This window comes from Erythrolamprus reginae, unplaced genomic scaffold, assembly GCF_031021105.1.
Source record: "Erythrolamprus reginae isolate rEryReg1 unplaced genomic scaffold, rEryReg1.hap1 H_6, whole genome shotgun sequence".
NCBI classification, from domain to species: domain Eukaryota; kingdom Metazoa; phylum Chordata; class Lepidosauria; order Squamata; family Dipsadidae; genus Erythrolamprus; species Erythrolamprus reginae.
The window spans coordinates 97,053-119,683 of record NW_027248517.1 but is presented as its reverse complement, the minus strand read 5'-3'; the positions used below and the strand labels follow the sequence as shown (position 1 = coordinate 119,683).

The 22,631-nt window shown below is 40.9% G+C and overlaps 1 protein-coding gene across 1 annotated transcript in view; it reads left to right on the top strand.

Moving 5' to 3' along the window:
- The window catches only part of LOC139155793 (dystrophin-like), a 583,469-nt gene that overhangs the window by 505,915 nt on the left and 54,923 nt on the right, over positions 1–22,631 (top strand). The window lies entirely within an intron of this gene.

The window sequence follows — 22,631 nt, the reverse complement described above, 5'->3', positions numbered from 1 at the left end:
CAAACCCCAATCCCAACCCCAACACCTCTGGCCCTGCGGGAGGTGAAGCGCTGGGGGGGGAGGTCAGGCTCTGTGTCTAGAATCGCCCCTCCTGCCCCCCTCAAACCAAGTCGGCGGCTTGAGCCTAAGAGCCCTCCCCACCTCCCCCTCCCATCCACTGCCTGCTTGAAGCTGTGGGCCAGAATCCTGAATAGCTGGCCGGCAGAACCTGACTCCCCACCCCTCTGTCCGACGTGAGGTGAAACACTGGGGAGGGAGGTCAGGCTCCAATCCCCAGGAGCTCAGCAGGGAGAAAGTCCTGACATCGTGCCTCCCTGTCTTTGCAGCCGGCAGGAGAGCTGCGGTGTGAGGCTCCTAAGCGGGCTCCAGGGTGGGCAAGCAAATGGGAAATGGGATTCCCCATCTCCATTTGCTTGTACCCCCCCCCCCCCGATGTGTGGGAAATCCACGCCTCCCCTCCCTGTTTGTGCTCCAAAGGTCCGGATTCCCTCCGCCTTTTTAAAGCCCTTCAGGGGCAGAGCCCTCCCTGTCTCTCCCTCCTGCCCACTGCCCGCTTGAAGCTGCCAGCAGAGTGCCTCACCTCCCCCCCCCACTGCTGCAATAGTATTGCGGTGTTCAATCAAATGCCAAACCTGAACACAGACTTCTGGAAAAGTCCGGGATCGGGTTTGGTATACCGAACCCGACCAAGTTCGGCACATTCAGTTCGCCCAACACTACTTATGATTACTACTTATAAATGAAAACATTTAGTTTATTTTGTTCAAATTACATTTTCAGAATTTTTATAGTGACGTGGGCTGAAGTTAGCAAAAGGCTGCATTTTTTTACTACCACACTGTGGGCGTGGCTTATTTTGTGGGTATGGCTTGGTGGCCATGTGACCAGGTGGGAGTGGTTTGATGATCATGTGACCGGGGTGGCTTAAAGGTCATGTGACTGGCTTAAAGGTGGCCAACTTGACGTCACTCACCTCAAGGGTTTGGGTTAGGGTTAGGGTGCCTGGCTCTCCTCTCCTCACCTCAAAGAGATACAATTTCCCTATCGATTTACTGAACATCCAAAATATACTACAGTGGTACCTCTACTTATGAACTTAATTCATTCCGTGACCAGGTTCTTAAGTAGAAAAGTTTGTAGGAAGAATCAAATAATGTGTGTGGTTGAGGAAACCACATGGACAGTAGAGGCCCTGTTTCCTCCCAGGAGATTCCTCCCAGGATTTGTTTAATCGAAACAGTCAATTTTGCATTTCAAGCATCAACTTCTGCAACCATTTGTCCATGTTAGAAATTGAAGCGACCTTCCATTTTTGTATATATTGTCTTGCTGCTGTCACCCTATATAGTAACAAAGTTCCAATTTTTTTCTCCAGGTCTTTTTCCATTAGATCCAAAAGGAAAAATTATGGTTTCATCTTTAACTCCTTTTTCAAAATTTTCTGTATTAAAATATGAATCATATTCCCTTTTTTTTTTGCTTTATCATATGTCCACCATAGATGATAAAAAAATCCCTTCTTTACTTTTACAGTTCCAACATTCATTTGGCATACCTTTATACATCTTAGATAACTTATCTCAAAGGTATCAAACCCGTGGTGTCATATTGTCATCACATGTTGTATTGTGACATTTCCCCCTTCACTAAACTAGAGGTGGGTGTGGCATCTGGCCTGCAGGCCATGAGTTTTACACCCCTGACTTCTCCAGTATTAAATACCAATGATACATCATTTATAGAAATTTTCTTTTAGATTATAATTTAATGTAAATTTTAAACTGTTCACCCACATATTTTCCCATTGTTTAAGCATTACATTACAGTGGAACCCCGACATAAGAGCTGCTCTACTTAAGAGCAACTCGAGATAAGAGCTGGGAGGGGAGAGATATTTTTGTTCTACTTACAAGCCCAAATTCGAGATACAAGCGCCAAGGAGCTGTCTCCTGAAGCCAAATGCTAACTTCCGCGTTCGGCTTCAGGAGACAGCTGCGAAGCGGCGCGCGTGTTTTAAAAGGTTGCAGCTGGCCTGGGGGGCTCGGGGGGGGGGGCTTGCAGCTTTCTTTCTTGCTCTTTTTCTTTCTCTCTTTTACATTCCCTTCCTCTATTTCTTCTTTTCTTTCTCCTTCCCACCTTCTTCCCTCCCTCCCTCCCTTCACTCATTCCTCTCTTACTCTCCCCTTTCATAAGTTTCCTTGCTTCCTTCCTCTGTTCCTGTCCCTTCCCCCTTTCTTTCTTTCTTTCTTTCTTTCTTTCTTTCTTTCTTGCTCTTTTTCTTTCTCTCTTTTACCTTCCCTTCCTCTATTTCTTCTTTTCTTTCTCCTTCCCACCTTCTTCCCTCCCTCCCTCCCTTCACTCATTCCTCTCTTACTCTCCCCTTTCATAAGTTTCCTTGCTTCCTTCCTCTGTTCCTGTCCCTTCCCTCTTTCCTTCCTTCCCACCCTCCATCCATTCATTCACCCATTCCTCTCTTGATCGCTTAAAGCCGGTCCCTGGTGCAAAAAGGGTTGGGGACCTCTGTCCTACAGGATTGGGTGGCAGAGAAGTTGAACATATGTAAATTTAAAAGTTTAAGAAAGTTTACAAGTTAAGTGAAAGAAACTTCATTATTCATTTATATGTACATGTACATTTCTTCATTAAAAACATGTCTTTCTGCATAATTTAGACTAACTTTGTGAGTTTTTTGAGGGCTGGAACCAATTAAAATTATTTACATTAATTCCTATGGGGAAAAGTCGTTCGAGATAAGAGCTGCTCGACTTAAGAGCCCAGGTCCGGAACGAATTAAACTCGTATCTCAAGGTACCACTGTATATCCAAAAAATCTTCACACTGGATCATACAATGTTTTACATATTAATTTTCCAAATTCAGTTTCAATAACATTTTATAGATGTTAGAAATATGTTGATTGTTTTCCACATAATAAAATTCATTTTTAAAAGCCCCTTCTTTACTTTTACAGGTCCAAAGTCAAATCCATAGCACTTTTTGTCCAATTTAAATCTTTCTTTCAGTTGTTGATGAGTAAATCAATGGCAAGCATAGCCTTCTGATTAAAGTTCTTCGCTCGGCTTTAATATTGGGTTACCTGAGTTAAAAGATAAAACTTTACCATATATCAACCAGTTTGGCTTTCCCACATTTCTTTTCTAAAGAAAGCTTCCTGTTGTGACACCCAAAGAGGCAACTTTGTACAGAGCATTGTTTTATATTTATTCCAAACTCTTAGTATGGCATGTCTAACAAAATAATTATTAATTTCATCATTAACATTATTTTTATGATACCATAAGTGCTTTCTAAGTCAGAAGAAGCTGGGCATTCTCAGACTGCTTCTTGAAGAAAAAGAAGTAATCAGGGGAGTCCCTGGCTGACACAGGGCAACCAAGCAAGTTCACTTTGGAAGAATCAGCCATTTTTATTTTTATTTATTTGTTTGTTTTGTCAAATATGTATTGGTGGTATACAGATATAATAATATTTATATACATGATATAATTTATATACATGATTTATATACATGAAATATATATATTAGGACAGGGAATGGAAGGCACTCTGGTACACTTATGCATGCCCCTTACTGACCTCTTAGAAATCAGGAAAGGTCAACAGTGGATAGTCTAGGGGTAAAGTTTTGGGAGTTAATTGATTATACTGTACTACAAAGTCTGGTAGTGAGTTCCATGCATTAGCTACTCGGTTACTAAAGTTGTATTTCCTGCAGTCAAGTTTAAAGCAGTTTAAGTTTGTATCTGTTGTGTGCTCTTGTGTTCTTGTGGTTGAAGCTGAAGTAGTCATTGACAGGAAGAATGTTGTAGCAGATGATTTTATGGCTATGCTTAGGTTATGGTTAAGGCGATGTACAGGGGGGGTGGACAAAGAAATGGAAACACTTGACTTTTTGGCATCATAATGTTTGAACATGTTCAAATCAATCAAAACTTGGCATATTTTAATGCTTTTTAAATTTCTGTTATTTGATATGTTTTTTAAACTACCTTTTTTTAAAACAGAAATTTAAGGAAATTGATTATAACCTTCTAGAAATGGCAGACCTCTCAGACTTTCAAAGAGGCCAAATTGCTGGTGCTCGAATGGCAGGTGCTAGTGTAACAGAAAGTGCCTGAATGTTTGGTGTTTCAAGAGGTAGAGTCTTAAAAGTCATGACTGCTTTTGAAAGAGAAGGGAAAACATCCTCAGCCAAGCACAGGTCTGGTCGAAAGTCGAAGTTGTGTGAGAGAGATCGTCGGACTCTAAAGCGAATTGTTAGAGCAGATCACAAGACCACAGCTCCTAAAATCACTGCAGAGCTCAATAGACAAGTACAGAACCCAGTTTCCACAAAAACTGTTCAAAGGGAGCTTCACAAATCTGGATTCCACAGAAGAGCTGCAATTAGAAAACCTCTGTTCTCAAAGACAAATGTTTCAAAGTGTTTAGAGTGGTGTACAAACCACCAGAAATGGTCCCTCGAGCAGTGGCAAAATGTGATTTTCTCTGACGAATCATTGTTTACCATTTTTCCAACCTCTGGCCGTGTTTACATTTGGAGACAACCAAAAGAATCATTTCATCCAGACTGCCTTCTCCCAACTATCAAACATGGCGGGGGTTCAGTGATGATCTGGGGTGCTGTTTCTTGAAAATCCTCCAGGCCAATGATTTCCCTTCATGGAAAAATTAACAGCCATCACTATTTAGGAATTTTGGCTGACCAAATTCATCCTATGGTTCAAGAACTGTTTCCAGAGGGGGATGCCATCTTTCAAGATGATAATGCACCAATCCATAGAGTAAGAATTGTTAAAGAATGGCACGAGGAACATTCTAATGAAGTTCAGCATCTCATCTGGCCACCACAATCACCAGACCTCAACATTATTGAGCATTTATGGTCGATTTTAGAGATTCAAGTAAGAAGTCGATTTCCACCACCATCATCTCTGAACTGGAGGGTGCTTTAACTGAAGAATGGGCTAACATTCCTTTGGAAACAATTCACAATTTGTATGAATCAATACCTCGGAGAATTGAGGCTGTATTTGCTGCAAAAGTGGACCAATACCATATTAAAAGATATTTTGATGATTTTTCAAGGTGTTTCCATTTCTTTGTCCACCCCCTGTAGTTCTAAGCTTTCTAAACCTAGGATTGTAAATCTAGTTGCGTAGGGTATTCTGTTGTGAGTGGAGGAGTGGAGGGCTTTTCTAGTAAAGTATCTCTGGAAGTTTTCTGGAGAGTTTATATCCAAAATGTGGTGTGGGTTCTAGACAGACGAGCTGCATTCAAGGATTGGTCTGGTGAAGGTTTTGTATACTCTGGTTAAGTGGTGTGAGATTACCGGAGCAGAAATTACATAGGATTAAATTAACAACTCTTGAAGCCTTTTTGGCGATGTTGCAGTGGGCTTTGGCACTTAGGTCATTTGATATGAGTATTCCAAGGTCTTTTACAGAGTGAGGGCTGTGTGTAAGTTCTTGTTCATTCAGCTAGTATTTGGTGTTCTGATTCTTTTTGCCAATGTGTAGGACAGAGCATTTTTTGGTTGAGATTTGGAGTTGCCAGATGTTTGATCATTCAGACACAAAGTCAAGGTCTTTTTGGAGAGTAGCTGTTTTATTGGTGGTGTTGAAAAGTTTTAAATCATTGGTGAAGAGAATGCAGTTGCTTGTAATGTGATTGCAAAGGTCATTTATATAGGTTATGAATAGTGTTGGTCCAAGTGCGCTACTTTGGGGTACACCACTGTTAACCAGAATAGGATTAAATATGATACTCCCTATTTTGACAACTTGTTGTCTGTTTGATAGGAACACAGTTATCCAACTATGGAGAGATCCTAAGATGCCAGAGGATTTGAGTTTTAGAAGTCATTTGTCATGAACCACTGAGTCAAAGGCTTTTCAGAAGTCAATGTAGATGGCATCTATTGGTTTTCCCTGATTGAGATGTGTAGTTCATATGTTTTTGCAGTGAAGGAGTTCCAGGTTGCAAGATAATTTTTTTCTGAAACCAAATTGTTTGTTAGAGATTAGGTTGTTAGTTTCCAGTGGAGTGTAATTGATTGGCTTATGATTGATACCAAGACTTTGCATGTGATGCAGTATAATGAGATTGGTCTGTAGTTTTCAACTAGACTGGGATCTCCTCTTTTGAAAATGGGATGACTGTTGCTTGCGACCATAGTTTTGGTAGTGAGCTGGTCCTTAATGGTTTTTCAAAGATAATGCTTAGGGTTCAGCTATGGCTGTGGAGAGCTTAGATCAGTGATGGCAAACCTATGGCACAGGTGCCACAGGTGGTGCATGGAGCCATATCTGCTGGCACATGAGCTGTTGCCTTAGCTCAGCTCCAACATGCATGTGTGTGCTGGCCAGCTGACTTTTGGTTCGCACAGAGGCTCTGGGAGGGCATTTTTTACTTCCAGAGAACCTCCAGGGGTTGGGGGAGGGCCTGGGGAGGGCAAAACACGAGCCTACTGGGCCCACCAGAAATTGAGAAACAAGCTGTTTCCAGACTCCAGAGGGACTCCAGAGGGTGGAAAAGGCTGTTTTCACCCTTCCCAGGCATTGAATTATAGGTGTGGGCACTCATGCATGTGCAATAGCGCGCATGTATGCTCTTTTGGCACCCAAGGGACTAAAGGTTTGCCTCACTGACATAGACCATCAGACACAATTGATAGAGAAGGTTTAAGGTTGCATAGTGCTTTTTCTTTTTTTCTTTTTCTTTTTTCTTTTTTAATTGATTTTTAATTCCAAGACAGGACAAAGACATATACAAAAACACACAACATAAAAAATGTTGTGGTTAGCTCTGGCACAGCTCCTGCCCCAAGGACTGTGGGAGACATCCACATGCTGCAGGCCTATTTTGCCCCCAGTGGAATCTGCTGATGAAGGCTCCTCTAACCAAGAAGACATGAGTGACAGGGAGGAGGAGAGTGTGACAGACAGCTCAGAAGGAGATCAATTATCTAGCTCCTCCTTGGATTCAGAACAAGAGTTAATGATGCAGCCACGCATGCGGAGAGCGATGCATAGGCAACAACAAATGAGAGATTATTATCAAAGAAAATGAGGCCAATTGTGGATGGGTGGGGCTGTGGTAATTAGTGAGGCTGCTATAAATAGCAGCCTGTGGGTTTGGTCATTGTGGAGGATTATCTGATCGTTGTGTTTCATGCCTGCTTTGCTGACTTTGATCTTTGTGTGCTGATTTTTCCGCGCTTTGCAACTAAACCAGTGCAAATGTTTTTCACTTTGTGAAAGAAGAAGGACTGTGAATTTCCTCACAGCTGCAAGCTAAGTATCACAGAACTGATAAGGGACTTGTACAAATTACCAATTTGTTTGAAGACAAGTGCTCTTTGCTATACAAAAAGAGTGCTTCGTTTATTTGCATTTTTCGGTATAAAGAACATTGTTTTGAATTTTCAAACGTGTGTGTGTCTGAAATTGTATCTGTGCATTTTTGGGAGGATTCTACCAGAGAGCTTGACAGAACAAAAAAGGAGCCCAAGCTGCTCCATACTTTTCAGAGGTCTAAGAAATTTAAATACGAGTCTTGTAGATCATATTAAGAAAAGGTAATAAAAAGAAATAATGAAAGGAAGAAAAAAATATAAACTATCACTAATTACTATTTACATAAGTTCATGTAATTTTGTACCATCTGATATACGTTACAATATTTACAATAGCATTCTTTTATCCAGCCACTCATAGAACTTATACCAAATTTTATAATAATCAGATTCTTCTTGTCCCTTTTAAAAACAAAATTATTATTATTATTATTATTATTATTATTATTATTATTATTATTAATGAGATTTGTATGCCGCCCCTCTCCAGAGACTTTGTATGTATTTTTATACATACAAAGACATTGCAACCAAAATAAGTACAAGCAAATAAAAACAAACAAACAGACAGACAAATAAACATAACAGTAAACAAAACAAAACATATAAACAAAACATTTGGGAAGAGTAATTTCCCCACTCATTTAGGATGTTCAATCGTGGAATTTTCCCTCATAACTTGTTATTCTTTTGTTAACGTGTTGCTTTGTGTTACTTTTGCCTTCTTCTTTTTTTAAAAAAAATCTGTCTTATGAAAATTTATAATTTTTTTATTTTATCGTTGTCCTTTCCTCTAGCCAGTCATCAAAATTTCCCCATATCTTATAATATTCTGAATCTTCTTTCCCTTCTAATTTTTTCGACATCCTGTCCAGCTCTGCACAAAACCCTTTTTAATTATCATACCTTCTTCCCGTATTTTATCAGATTTCCATTGTTGAGTGTAAACTATCCTTGCAGTTGTCAAAATATGAATGACCAAATATCTCACTTCTTTTAATTTTTTTTTGTTAAAAATACCCAATAAATATAATTCTGGTTTTTTTTCCAGTTCTTCCTTTGTTATTTCTTTCAACCAGTCAGCCACCTTGTTCCAGTAATTTTTAGCCTCTAGACAAGTCCACCATTGCTGGTAGAAGGTGTTGTGGACCTATTAATTTATCTAAGTCGCTCCTATTCCACTTTATAAAAATTAATTCTTTATTCTTCATCCCATTTCTCTGTTTTTCCAGTTTCACACATTTATTTTCGAATAATTGCAGCTCCATTAATCTTCCAATTTGAAATGCAACTCCAAACAAGGAATTCCTCATCCGCCCTCTTTTTCATTTCCTATTGACCACTTTTTCCTTATTCTTGGTCTCTTATCTTCTTCAACCCAATGATTAAGGGTTTTTTTTAGTTTTTTATCCCACTCTCTTAACTTGGATGCTGATAGCCCCCCCTGACAATACCTGAAACAGGTACACCATTTTGGGTACTATCATCATTTTGAAGGCTCTTATTTTAGAGATTCTCCTTAGCTTTTTCTCTTTCCAGCTCCTCATCTGTTTCAGCATTTTCCTCCATATTAATCTATAATTCACCTCCTCGATTTTCGCTGGGTTTCTCGATAACCAAATTCCCAGATATTTAATTTTCTTTAATCCTAACTTCAACCCTGATTCTTTCCTAATTTCTATCTGCTCTCTTCGACTGTATTTAAACACATAATCTCTGATTTTTCCATATTGACCGACAATCCCGATTCCTGTTTAAACTCTTGTAAAATATTTCTTATACCTTTGATCATCTCCATCGGGGTCAGGGTCAATATAATTGCATTGTCTGCAAATAGGTTTAGTTTCATTTCTAATTCCCCTATTTTATATCCTACCCAAGTATTGTCTTATCTTATTAGCTAATGTTCTCTATTGATATTACAAATAACATTGGAGATAAAGGACATCCCTGCTTGGTGCCATTTTGTATTTTAATTCTCTACGTTCTTTGTCCATTCACCCTTATATACGCTTCATTCCCTTTATAAATCTCTTTTATAATTTCACAAAATTTGTCCCATATTTAATTCCTTACATAGTTTATATAAATAGCTATGGTTAACTTTATCAAAAGCTTTATAAACATCTAATTTCAAAATTCCCAATTTCCTTTTAGTAATGGTAGCATGGTGCGTCACATTTATTACATTTCTAATTGGTTCACTTATCTTCCTTCCCTTCACAAATCCATATTGATCCTCTTCAATTATTTTTGGTAAAATATTTTTGAGTCTGTTTGCCAATATCTTCATAAATATTTTATAATCTTGATTTGCCAAGCTGATAGGACAGTAGGACCCAAGCTCTCTTAAATCTCAATCAATCTTTGGGATGGTAACAATCTCTGAAAGCTTCCATGTCTGAGGGATATCATGAGTTAACAATATATTATTAAACAATTTCCCCAAATGTGGCAACAATTCATTCATATACGTTTTATAAAATTCTCCTGTAAACCCATCTGGGCCCGGTGCTTTGGCTTGTTTTAACTCTTTAATTACTCTAGCAATTTCATCTTGTGTAATTTCTGCATTCAATATTTGTTTATCTTCTTCACTTACTATTTTCCCAACATTGAGGACTCCTATATTTGCCTGCTCCTCTTTATATAAATCCTCATAATATTTTCTCATTATCTTCTCTAGCTGCTCTTTACCATATCTAACCTCTCCACCAGGGTCTCTCAGTGCTAATATACATTATTTTTCTTTCCTCTTCTTCAAATATCTTGCCATTTGTTGCATTGATTTTGTCCCCCAGTTCAATATTTTTATCGCATCATCATTCTCATCTTGTTCCATTGGATCTCACCGTACACCATCAATTTTTTCCTTTTCAATAAACTATTCCAATCCCTACTCTTAGTTAATCTCAGCTGCCCTTGTATCAAATCTATTTCCCTTATCTTAGTTTCCCTTTCTCTACCTCACCCCTTGGATTGCGCATGCGTCACAGTTTTTTCTAGACGCTCCCATCTTGAGCTCCAATGTGATATATTAAATAAAAGTCAGGATGAGATTTCTAAACAATTGAATTACAGAATTGCTAATTTAGAAGACCGCCAAAGGAGAAGAAATTTACGTCTGCGTTATTTTAGACCAGATTTTGCTTCAGGCTGGAATTAACTGAAGCAATCCTTGGTTGGATGGCAGGTTGTTTTTGATGACATTTTACCTTGGGACGTTCCATGTAGAAACCGGGAGAGGCAAAGAGACATTGTTATGGCCTTGGCCAGTGAGAAAAAAGCTGATATTATCTACAAGTATTTGAAAAGCTGTGCCGGCCTTAAGCAAGATGGAAACGAGATAAGAGTTCTTAGAGATCTCTCTTGGCAAACTTTGAGAGCAAGAGCTGCCTTATGCCCAATTTAAAACCATCTGTATCAAACTGGAAAAACGTTCACCGGGGGTTTTCCAGCTGCCATCTTGGTGTTCCAAGAAAATAAGATGTTTAGAGCACGATCACTGGAGGAGGGAAAGGCACTATTGAATCAACTGGGTTTGAGTTTGAAGAAAGCGAGGCACAAGGAGCAGAAGGAGGGGAGAGTGGAGCAGTTGGAGAGCCAAAAGGAGGAGAAGGAGGAGAAGATTATTTCAGCGGTTGCATTACCCCAGATGAGGAGGAAAGGCAAAGGGAGGAGCAGCTGAAGGAGTTAATGGGGCAGGTGGAGGTCATCACAAGGGATCAGAGAAAAACAAGAGCCCAGCATGAGAAGAAAGCAAAGAAGTGAAGAGTTGAAACTGATTTTGTCGGGGGGGCCCCCAGAGATGTTTCTGGAATTTAGTGTTAATTTTTATTCTTGTTGGGGGAGAAGGGAAAAAGGTAAAATAAGTTTAAAAAGTAAAAGAAGGTGTTATTCAAATGGATAAGAGAGGGAGGGAGGGGAATTTTTCTCTCTATATTTAAAAGTGGTTGAAAGTGGAGCTCAGTAGTGTGGGAATGCAATCAGGAGAAGTGCCCCATGACTGGACAAGGGTTTTTCTTGTCCTCCCCCTTCCTGGTGGGGGGAGCACGGGGGGGAAGAACTTTGGGGGGGTGATTGGGGTAAGGAAGGGGAAAATAAGTAAACCAAGAGCAAAACAATATACAGTGATCCCCCGGTTATTGCGAGGGTTCCGTTCCAGGACCCTCCGCAATGAGCGGGTTTTCGCGAAGTAGCGCTGCGGAAGTAAAAACACCATCTGCGCATGCGCGATCTTTTTTATTATTATTTTAAGGCCGCGCATGCGCAGACGGTGGGGCGATGGCAGTTCGGAGGCTGGCAATGGTTATTTTTCATGCCGCCCCCCCCCCAGTCCAATTTTGAACCTGGTTTTTTTCTGCTGTCAAGTTGCTAGCTCTCAATGAGTACACTTGCCACTTATGATTTCCAAGTCCATTTTGAACCTGGTTTTTTTCTGCTGTCAAGTTGCTAGCTCTCAATGAGTACACTTGCCACTTATGATTTCCAAGTCCATTTTGAACCTGGTTTTTTTCTGCTGTCAAGTTGCTAGCTTTCAATGAGTACACTTGCCACTTATGATTTCCAAGTCCATTTTGAACCTGGTTTTTTTCTGCTGTCAAGTTGCTAGCTCTCAATGAGTACACTTGCCACTTATGATTTCCAAGTCCATTTTGAACCTGGTTTTTTTCTGCTGTCAAGTTGCTAGCTCTCAATGAGTACACTTGCCACTTATGATTTCCAAGTCCATTTTGAACCTGGTTTTTTTCTGCTGTCAAGTTGCTAGCTCTCAATGAGTACACTTGCCACTTATGATTTCCAAGTCCATTTTGAACCTGGTTTTTTTCTGCTGTCAAGTTGCTAGCTCTCAGTGAGTACACTTGCCACTTATGATTTCCAAGTCCATTTTGAACCTGGTTTTTTTCTGCTGTCAAGTTGCTAGCTCTCAATGAATACACTTGCCACTTATGATTTCCAAGTCCATTTTGAACCTGGTTTTTTTCTGCTGTCAAGTTGCTAGCTCTCAATGAGTACACTTGCCACTTATGATTTCCAAGTCCATTTTGAACCTGGTTTTTTTCTGCTGTCAAGTTGCTAGCTCTCAATGAGTACACTTGCCACTTATGATTTCCAAGTCCATTTTGAACCTGGTTTTTTTCTGCTGTCAAGTTGCTAGCTCTCAGTGAGTACACTTGCCACTTATGATTTCCCAGTCCATTTTGAACCTGGTTTTTTTCTGCTGTCAAGTTGCTAGCTCTCAGTGAGTACACTTGCCACTTATGATTTCCAAGTCCATTTTGAACCTGGTTTTTTTCTGCTGTCAAGTTGCTAGCTCTCAATGAGTACACTTGCCACTTATGATTTCCAAGTCCATTTTGAACCTGGTTTTTTTCTGCTGTCAAGTTGCTAGCTCTCAGTGAGTACACTTGCCACTTATGATTTCCAAGTCCATTTTGAACCTGGTTTTTTTCTGCTGTCAAGTTGCTAGCTCTCAGTGAGTACACTTGCCACTTATGATTTCCCAGTCCATTTTGAACCTGGTTTTTTTCTGCTGTCAAGTTGCTAGCTCTCAGTGAGTACACTTGCCACTTATGATTTCCCAGTCCATTTTGAACCTGGTTTTTTTCTGCTGTCAAGTTGCTAGCTCTCAATGAGTACACTTGCCACTTATGATTTCCAAGTCCATTTTGAACCTGGTTTTTTTCTGCTGTCAAGTTGCTAGCTCTCAATGAGTACACTTGCCACTTATGATTTCCAAGTCCATTTTGAACCTGGTTTTTTTCTGCTGTCAAGTTGCTAGCTCTCAATGAGTACACTTGCCACTTATGATTTCCAAGTCCATTTTGAACCTGGTTTTTTTCTGCTGTCAAGTTGCTAGCTCTCAGTGAGTATACACTTGCCACTTATGATTTCCAAGTCCATTTTGAACCTGGTTTTTTTCTGCTGTCAAGTTGCTAGCTCTCAGTGAGTACACTTGCCACTTATGATTCCCAAGTCCATTTTGAACCTGGTTTTTTGGCTCTCATGTCCTCCTTCCATCCCTCCCTCCTTCCATCCCTCCTTCCTTTCGTAAAAAGCACTTAAACAATGACAGAATAAAAAACCCCAGCCCTCACCTGTGTTTGAATTTCATTCACTCAGTCATTCATTCATTCTTCTCTATGCCACTCAGTCCCAACACTTTCAACCCACAAATTACCATTTCCCATCCCCTTAATGCACTGTACAGTACAGTACTGTACCTCTACCTGTACCTGTAACCTGTACTGTACACATTGAATAACACTTAGTCATCCTGATAGAAACAATAAAAATATTTATTTACATTTTTACATTTTTTGGGGGGGGTTAGCATAACTAGGATAAATCGGGATCTTCTTCTATCACCATGTCTACAATGGATGCTGCAGGTGATGTTGTGGCAGACCTCTTGGTTTTCGTGACAAACATAGTTATGGGCAGTTGTTGGCGCGTTTTCTTTTGCTTGGCTAACAAGGCTCTGTATGGTGCAATGGTGTTGTCAAGGGAGGCCTTAAAGTGTATAGAGCGAGTCATGTTGGGATCCCAAAGTTCCGCCATGCGTTGCAGATGTGCAGCAGTTCTGTTCATTTCTTCAAGCCGCTCTAGCGTTAGGCCAACATCTTCTTCTTCCTCAGATTCTACAGCTCCCTCCTCTTCTTCACTCGCTGACCTGGTCAGCTCCTCCAGATCTTTGTCTGTCAGCGGTAGGCCATGTTCATCAAGCAAACCATTGACTTCCTCTGGTGTCATGTCAACGAAGCCTTCTCCACCCAGTGCCTGTGCCAGCTTCACAGACTTCTGGACTGCAGCATCTTGAATTTCTTCGGGAGCAAATCCCCTGTGATCATGCACCACTTCTGGCCACAATTTCCTCCAGCAGGCATTCATTGTCTGTGACTTCATATCCACTAAGGCACTCTGAATGTTCTTCAGACAAGATGCAATTGTGTACTGACGCCAGTAGGCCTTCAATGTGAAGTTTTGATCAGCATCCATTGCTTCCACGATGCTTCCAAGAGAATTGCGCGTGTACAGTGCCTTAAATGCGCGGATAATACCTTGATCCATCGGCTGGATAAGCGATGTGGTGTTTGGTGGCAAGAATTCGACTTGCACCCCATCATGTTCATCTGCCAGGTCATCATGGCCTCCAGCATTGTCCATTAGGAGAAGCACTTTGAAATCTAGTCCTTTGGCAGCCAAATAAACCTGCACCTGTGGGATGAAGCACTGATGAAACCAGTCCCGCGTGAGGGGTTTTGTAATCCATGCTTTAGGATTATGCATCCAGTACACTGGCAATGCATTCTTATTTCTGTTCTTGAGGGCTCTTGGATTTTGTGACTTATAAATTAGCCCTGGCTTCAGCAAAAAGCCTGCTGCATTCCCACACATGACCAAAGTCACTCTATCTTTCATGGCCTTAAAGCCAGGGGCTTTGGCTTCATCTTGCATCAAGAAAGTCCGTGAAGGCATCCTCTTCCAGAACAGGCCTGTTTCATCCATGTTGAACACCTGTTCTGGATGGTAGTCCCCTTCTGCAATTAGATCTTTAAAGGTGCGCCGGACAAAGTTTTCAGCTGCACCTGTATCTGCTGAGGCAGCTTCTCCATGCAATGACACACTCTTCAGGCCATAGCGCCGTTGAAATCTGTCAAACCACCCTTTGCTTGCTATGAATGTGGCTGGGGCTGAAGAAGCAGAAGATGTTGATGGCTGGGGGTCTTCAGAGTCATCTACAGAGAATGACAGGAAAGGGAGAGAGAAGTGACTTGAATGAAAGCATACAGTCCTTCCATCCCTCCCTCCCAACATCCCTCCCTCCTTCCATCACTCCCTCCTTCCATCCTTCTCTCCCTCCCTCCTTCCATCCATCCCTCCCTCCTTCCATCCTTCTCTCCCTCCCTCCCTCCTTCCCTTCTCTCCCTCCCTCCTAACATCCCTCCCTCCCTCCTTCCATCACTCCCTCCTTCCATCCTTCTCTCCCTCCCTCCCTCCTTCCCTTCTCTCCCTCCCTCCTAACATCCCTCCCTCCCTCCTTCCATCACTCCCTCCTTCCATCCTTCTCTCCCTCCCTCCCTCCTTCCATCCATCCCTCCCTGCTTCCATCACTCCCTCCTTCCATCCTTCTCTCCCTCCCTCCCTCCTTCCATCCATCCCTCCCTGCTTCCATCACTCCCTCCTTCCATCCTTCTCTCCCTCCCTCCCTCCTTCCATCCATCCCTCCCTGCTTCCATCCTTCTCTCCCTCCCTCCTTCCCTTTTCTCCCTCCCTCCTAACATCCCTCCCTCCTTCCATCCATCCCTCCCTCCTTCCATCCTTCTCTCCCTCCCTCCCTCCTTCCATCCATCCCTCCTTCCACCCTTAACACTTAAATACAATATGTAATGACAGAATAAAAAACCCCAGCCCTTACCTGCGTTTCCCTCATCTGCATCGCCTCCTTCTGTGTCTTCAAGACGGTTGTACAATTGCTGTGCCTTGGTCCTTATGGTGTTGGTATCCAAAGCAATGCTCTTTTTGCGGCAGTCTTGTACCCACACAGACAAAGCAGCTTCCATCTTCATAAGGCGTTTGTTTCTAGGCGTCACTATTCTTTTTGCACCCTTGTTGAATGATATCAGAAAAGTTTGCCTTATCTTCTTCTCCTCTTTCCTAATGTATCGCACAGTCGATTCGTTGATCCCATAATGCCGACCAACCTCTACATTAGAATGTCCCGCTTTCAGCATGTCCAAAAGTTCAATCTTCTCCTTGATTGTCAGCATCTTCCGGGTCTTTTTAGCATCGCCGGCTCCACTACGGGTGCAACGTTTAGGTGCCATCTTCCACGAAGTCTTCACAAAGAGCTCCAAGACACAGATGCAAGACACAGACGCAAGACACAACTCCAAACTCCAAGACAGAACTCCAAGACAGAAACGGCTGCAAAAGTTGCAAGTTGCAAAGCAAACAACACTGATTGGCCGAGATTTCTGCCCATCAGCAATGACAACGGTGATTGGCTGAAATTTTGCTGTATCACCATTGCCATTGCAATGGCAAAGCTGATTGGCCGAGATTTCGGCCAACCAGCAATGCTACACGTCAGTTTGGTCAGTTTGGGCGGGAAAAACCGGGCAAGTACTGTATTTTTAACTTTTTTTTTTTTTGAAAAATCACGATGTAGCCTGTAAAGCGTTTTGCAACGATCAAGATGGTAGCAATTGCTCAAAAATTGCAAATTAGCCTGTAAAGCGTTTCGCAATGATCGAGATGGTAGCAATTGCTCAAAAATCGCAAATTACCCTGTTCGCAATGGTCGGGGACGCAATAACTGGGGGATCACTGTATAACTATAATGGTTTTAAATGTGAATGATTTGGGATCAGATTTGAAATGTTACAGGATATTGAGGATGGCTAAGCAAAATAAGGTGGATATTATGATTTTGACAGAAACGCATAAAAGAAGGGAAGGAAGGGATAAATTGATTAATGATAGAAACTGGAAATGAATGAATCTCGAGGAACGCAAAATAGTAGAGGTACAGCGATTCTTATTCATCAGAGGGAAGAGGTTGGAGTTCAGAAAGATAGAGAAGGAAGGTGGTTGTTTGTTAAAGGGAAATTAATCAAAGGAAGTTGACACTGGCAGCAATTTATGCCCCGAATGTGAAAACAAAACAATTTATAATAAATACAAAGAGAAAGTTGGATAGCTTTATGGAGGGCACAACGTTTTTGGCAGGAGATTTCAATATGCAATTAACAAATGGGATCGGAAATAGTAGGATGTTACATCTAAATAGACTTAATATGGTGGATCTCCATGCAGATATACCAAATAGAGGGACTTACTATTCAGCAAGATATCATACATTTAGTTGCATTGACTATATATTAATGAACAGGGTGGGCAATATACAAGTTTAAAAAGTAGATATTAAAAGTATTTGGTTATCAGATCATGCCCCTCTATTGGCAAAATTGGAAATATGTCAGGAACGCAATCAAAGAATTTGGAGATATAATGCAGTTGTAACTGCTAGTGAACAAGATAAAGATAAATTGCAGACAGAGTTATGTGAATATTTTAGAATTAATGATATGGGTGATATTAAACAATCAATTGTGTGGGATGCATGTAAGGCCTATATGAGGGGACAATGTATATGTATGGAAGCAGATATCTAACATCAATCATTCATTTTCTTTAAGTTTCCATTCCCCTTTCTTAACTTCTCTCTTTTCTTCTTCTTTTTTCTTTTGCCTTTGTACCCCCCACTTCTATCTCTCTTTCCTTTTCTCCTCTTTTTACAAATTAATTGTATAGGTCTTCCTTCCACTCTTCCCAGTCTCTTCCCCCTCCCATTTCCTCCTTCTTTTTAAATTTGTCTCCTCCAATACCAACATTCACTGTTCTGCCGGCGTGTCCCAACTGCCCGTAATTACAGGGTAATTAGTCCAGAAAGACTCACACCACACGATGGAAGGAAAACCAAAAGTCTTTATCAACAGAAAAGCAGAAAAAACTCCCTTTTTAAATGTCAAAGGGATTTTTTGGTACACACAAGGCACAGGTTAAATGCAATCCAATTTCTCACCCAGTAACTGGAAAATTGAGTCCAAATTCCAAAATCCAGAAAGTCCACACACATTCTTGAACAGGGAAACAGCAAAACCATGATCTTGATGAAACTATGAATCAGATAAACTTTCACAAGGCTAAATCAGCACGCTGCTCTTTTTATTTGTAGCACTAATTACAGCAGCCCTACCCAACCACAGGTGGCCTCACTTATCTCCTGTAATAATCCTTCAGTTGTTCTCTCTTATGCATCACTCTACGCATGCGTGGATCTGTCATAAGTTCTTGTTCAGAATCCAAGGATGATAAGGAAGATTGATCTCCTCCTGGTCTGTCTGCCAAACTCCCCTCTTCCCTGTCACTCACGCTTCCTTGGTCAGAGGAGACTTTGTTGGCAGATTCAGGAGCAAAACAGGCCTGTGGCATGTGGATGTTTCCTTGGGGCAGGAGCTGGGCCAGAGATAACCACAACAATTCACAATCTATTCTCTTTTTATACTGTATACTGTATACCCCAGTATAACCATAGATTTCAATATAGTCATTAGACCATCCATTTTCAATGTCCTCTTTTCTTTTATCACTATGGATCTCAGCATCTTCATTTATCTGTTTTTCTTCTATTTTTTTTCTCCTTTGTGTTCTATCTCGGCCTAGGCAGCTTGAAAACAAAGTAGGAATCCACACATTGATATTTTAAATCAGTCTTTTTATACATAAAGTCTCATAGTTACAATCTAAAGTAATGCATGTGATAATGCATGGCTAGGCTGCTGGCAAAGATCATAGCTGCTCGCATTCCTTTCATGAAAGAAGAATTCTCCGTTTTTACAGACTTACTAATTACAACTTGCCAGTATTTCAGCAGACAAGGCACTTTTTCTCCAAGGATTTTTCACAGGAAAATAACAGATGGCTAGTGTAACCTGGCTGAGATATCAAATCATCATCCAACTCCATTGCAAAATGTTGTAACTCCACCTCGGATTACCCACACTCACCTGTTAAATACCTATAGGAAGTGGTGACAATTCCCTAGAGTTAACAAACCACAGACTACTTTTTTTTCCATACAAGTATTCTTGTCTCTTTCTTAATTCTCTAAAACAGACATCTAGCAAATGTTACAGATCTTCCTCCTCCTCCTCCTCTAAGTCTACTGTCATTGGCATATCTGCCACCTCTGGGGGTCCTTTGGGTTCATTCAGGTCTATTTCTCCTTCACTCTCACTCTTTGCATCAGCTGGCAAACACCACTGGCTCACCACTGGATGGGCCTGGTTCATCCTCCTCAGAATCTATCATTACCACAGGTGGATGAGGAGCACTCACAACAATTTGTATTATCTTCTTCTTCATTTTTTCCAGTCATTTCTTATCATCTTATTTTCAAAGTTTTTATTATCATCCCATTCTTTTTCTCTTTCTTTTCCAGCTTCAACTCCAAATCCACAAAAATGTTTCTAAATCTTTACACCAGTCTTTAAAGAATGTCTCAAACTCCTCAAAGTGTTTTACAACCCTGTCTTCAATATTCTCAAAGTCGCAATTCCCAAGTCTTAACAATCAGGTTCAGCTGTTAACAAATGTTGTTCCACAGCCTTTTTTATTTTTTTAGGTATCTTCTTTTGAGTAAAGAAATCAATATTTAATATTTAGCTGTTCGCGTTCTGATTGAAATCTCAAGTCCTCTAATCTTGAATTAAAGTTTATTACAGGTTCAACTCAGTCCAAACAAGTAAAGACAGTGTCTCTTGATGTAATAACAAATCATTCACTATTTAGCTTTTTGAAACTGTCCTGGATAATTTTGCTATTCAAGGTCAACAGCTGTAAAAACATTCATAGAGATATTTCACAAGGATGATAATTCCTCCAACTAACAGATAGCAGTCTTCCTTAACCCCCTAAGTCTATATTCCTTTTTATCAGTATTTTTCTATAACACAGTCAGTTCGAATTTTGCCAGCATTTTTCTTCTAATCCTATTTTTAATTGTAAAAAGTCTCCATCAAACCTATTATTGCACAGTTCAAAAATGCTCATCATTGGGCTTTAATTACTGATTTTAAAAACTTGCTTAGTCTATGATCTTGTTGCTAGATGGGTGCTTAATCTATTTTCAGTCCTTTTATGTCCCCTTCGTCATTTAAGAAAAATTTCCCCATGTCTTTCCATCAGCAATGTGAATCACCAGTTTTTTTCCAGCACAAATCTTTGATCTTCTTTCACAGATGATGTCCAGTCTTCAATCAAGTGGTCTGTTTGTGGCCGCCTTGGCTAGGGCAACTTCTGCAAGTTGCTGCCAATGCCTTGGATTAAGAGGACTTTGGAGGCTCCCGGGGGGGTTGCCATCACAATCACCCTACTTTGCCTACAGGCACTTCTCCTTTTCACCATCCCTCCAGGGCAGTTCTGACCAGGTTCTGAATGAACTGGTTCCCCAGGCAATGTGGGTATTGGGGTTCCCCTGCGGAGCGTTTCACCACACCTTCTTCCAACTATCTAATATTAATAATTTATGGAGGTACAAAAATAGAGATATCAGAGAATATACCTTCTTTTCTGAAAGACATAAATCTTTTTCAAGGATTGATATGATATGGATATCTAAAAATCTCGCAAATAATATTTTGAAAGTGGATATTCTGCCTAAATCTTTCTCTGACCATAATCCTGTGCTTTTGGTTTTAAGAGGAAAGTGTTCAAGTTGCAGATAGAAATTAAATGAAGCTATTTTACAATAGGAAATGATTGTAAAAGACTGTAAAAAACTGCAAGAGTACTTTGAGAATAATTTGGACAAAGGGACAATCTTAATGGCAGTATGGGATGCTAGTGAAGTGGTTATGAGGGGCTATTTTATACAGTACAATTGCTTAGAGAAGAAAAAATCCCAGGAAAAGATGCAAAGGATATGGGATGAAATTAGAAAGAAATTCAGCTGCAAAAGACAACTATGGATCCTAAAATTTTACACCATATCAAATTGTTATAGCAACAATTATCTATGTTAACAGTACAAGAAATACAAACAAAATTGAACTACACTGTTCTGCCGTGCTCTATGGTATGAGTCTCCCGAAAATTCAGGGGTACAAATTTCAGACACACACACACTTGAAAGTTCAAAAGCAATGTTCTTTATCACCAAAATTCAAAAGAAACAAAGCAGCCTTTTTGTTTTGCAAAGAGCACTCGTCCCATAACAACCTGGTAGTCTGTACAATCCCCTTAATCAGTCCTTAAGTACTTAGCTAGCAGCTGTGAAGGAACATCATCACAGCCCTCCTTCTTCCACAAAGTGAAACACACACACTTTTCTCTGCTTTGGTTTCAAAGTCGTGAAAAATCCACAAACAAATTTCAGACAGAGCGAGCCATGATCCTGAAGAACTGCGATCAGATAATCTTCCACAACGGCCAAACTAGCACGCTGCTATTTGTAGCAGCAGCTCTAATTACTGGAGCCCCACCCAAACACAGGTGGCCTCTCTTATCTCCTGTAATATTTCTTCAATTGGTCTCTTTGATGTATAATTCTGCGCATGCCTTGGTCTAACACTTCCTCATCCAAATCGACCGAAGATAATGGTGATTGGCTTCCTGGGCTGTGTGTCAAGCCCCCCTCTTCCAAGTCACCTCCAGCTTCTTCTTCGTTCGAGGAAACTGCACTACCTGACTGTCAGCAATAAAATAGGGCTATGACATGTTGATGTTTCCTCTGCATCCACCTCCACATTCCTTGGGGCAGGAGCTGGGCCAGAGCCAATCACAACATACACAATACAAAAACATTTTGAGTTTGCAAATAAACTAGGTAGATGGTTAGCATATAAATTAAGACAAGAAACGGAAAAGACAATGATTGGAAAAATCTGTGAAGGCAATAATGTCAGCCTCTGCTTTTCTTCTTGATCTGCTTGCCCCAGCTGCCATAGTAATATAGAGAGGGGGAATGGCATCATTGGGAGGTAGGAAGCACACTGGTGAGTGCTGAAGAAAAAAAGGTGCCAAAGAGAAAAAGCCACCTGGGAAGAGGAAGAAAGAGAAGACCTTCTGCTGACCCAAGCTTTACATCTGCTGAAGGAAGTTTTAGAGAATGAAAGAAGCTGTGAAGGGTTAGGGTTAGGGTTCATCACTGGCTGGGGAAGAAGCCAATGAGGTTGGGGAGGAAGCTGACCTGGAGAAGGTTTCAAAGGCCCAGGCTGACCCAGGAGAAGCCACAGGGACTGCAGCAGCATAGACAGTACAAGGAGTCCCTGCCGGGGCAGGGGGGATCATGGAGATGTCAAATTCCAAAGATTCCTCCGTTGGGAATAAAATAAAATGGCGATCCCAAAGCTTTGGGATTCTTCCTGACCCAAGTGTGGAATCACATACAATAGCATGGAGAAGATTTCCTTAATGAAGTATCCACAGTGAAATGTGTTACCATGGCCCTGGAAGGGACTGCTACCCACTGGCTGGTGGGCCTCCATAATGAGGATGACCCAGTGATGAGGGATTATGATGCTTTTATGACTGCCCTACGGGTGTGCTTTGATAACCCCCTGGCTGACACAAGGCTAGAACCAGGATGAAAGCCTTGATCCATGAGGGAGATCAATGGCTGAGCACACCCAAGTTTTTGCAAGCTGGTGATTTATGTGTGGAGGTATTTGGCTGAAGCCCTGATGGA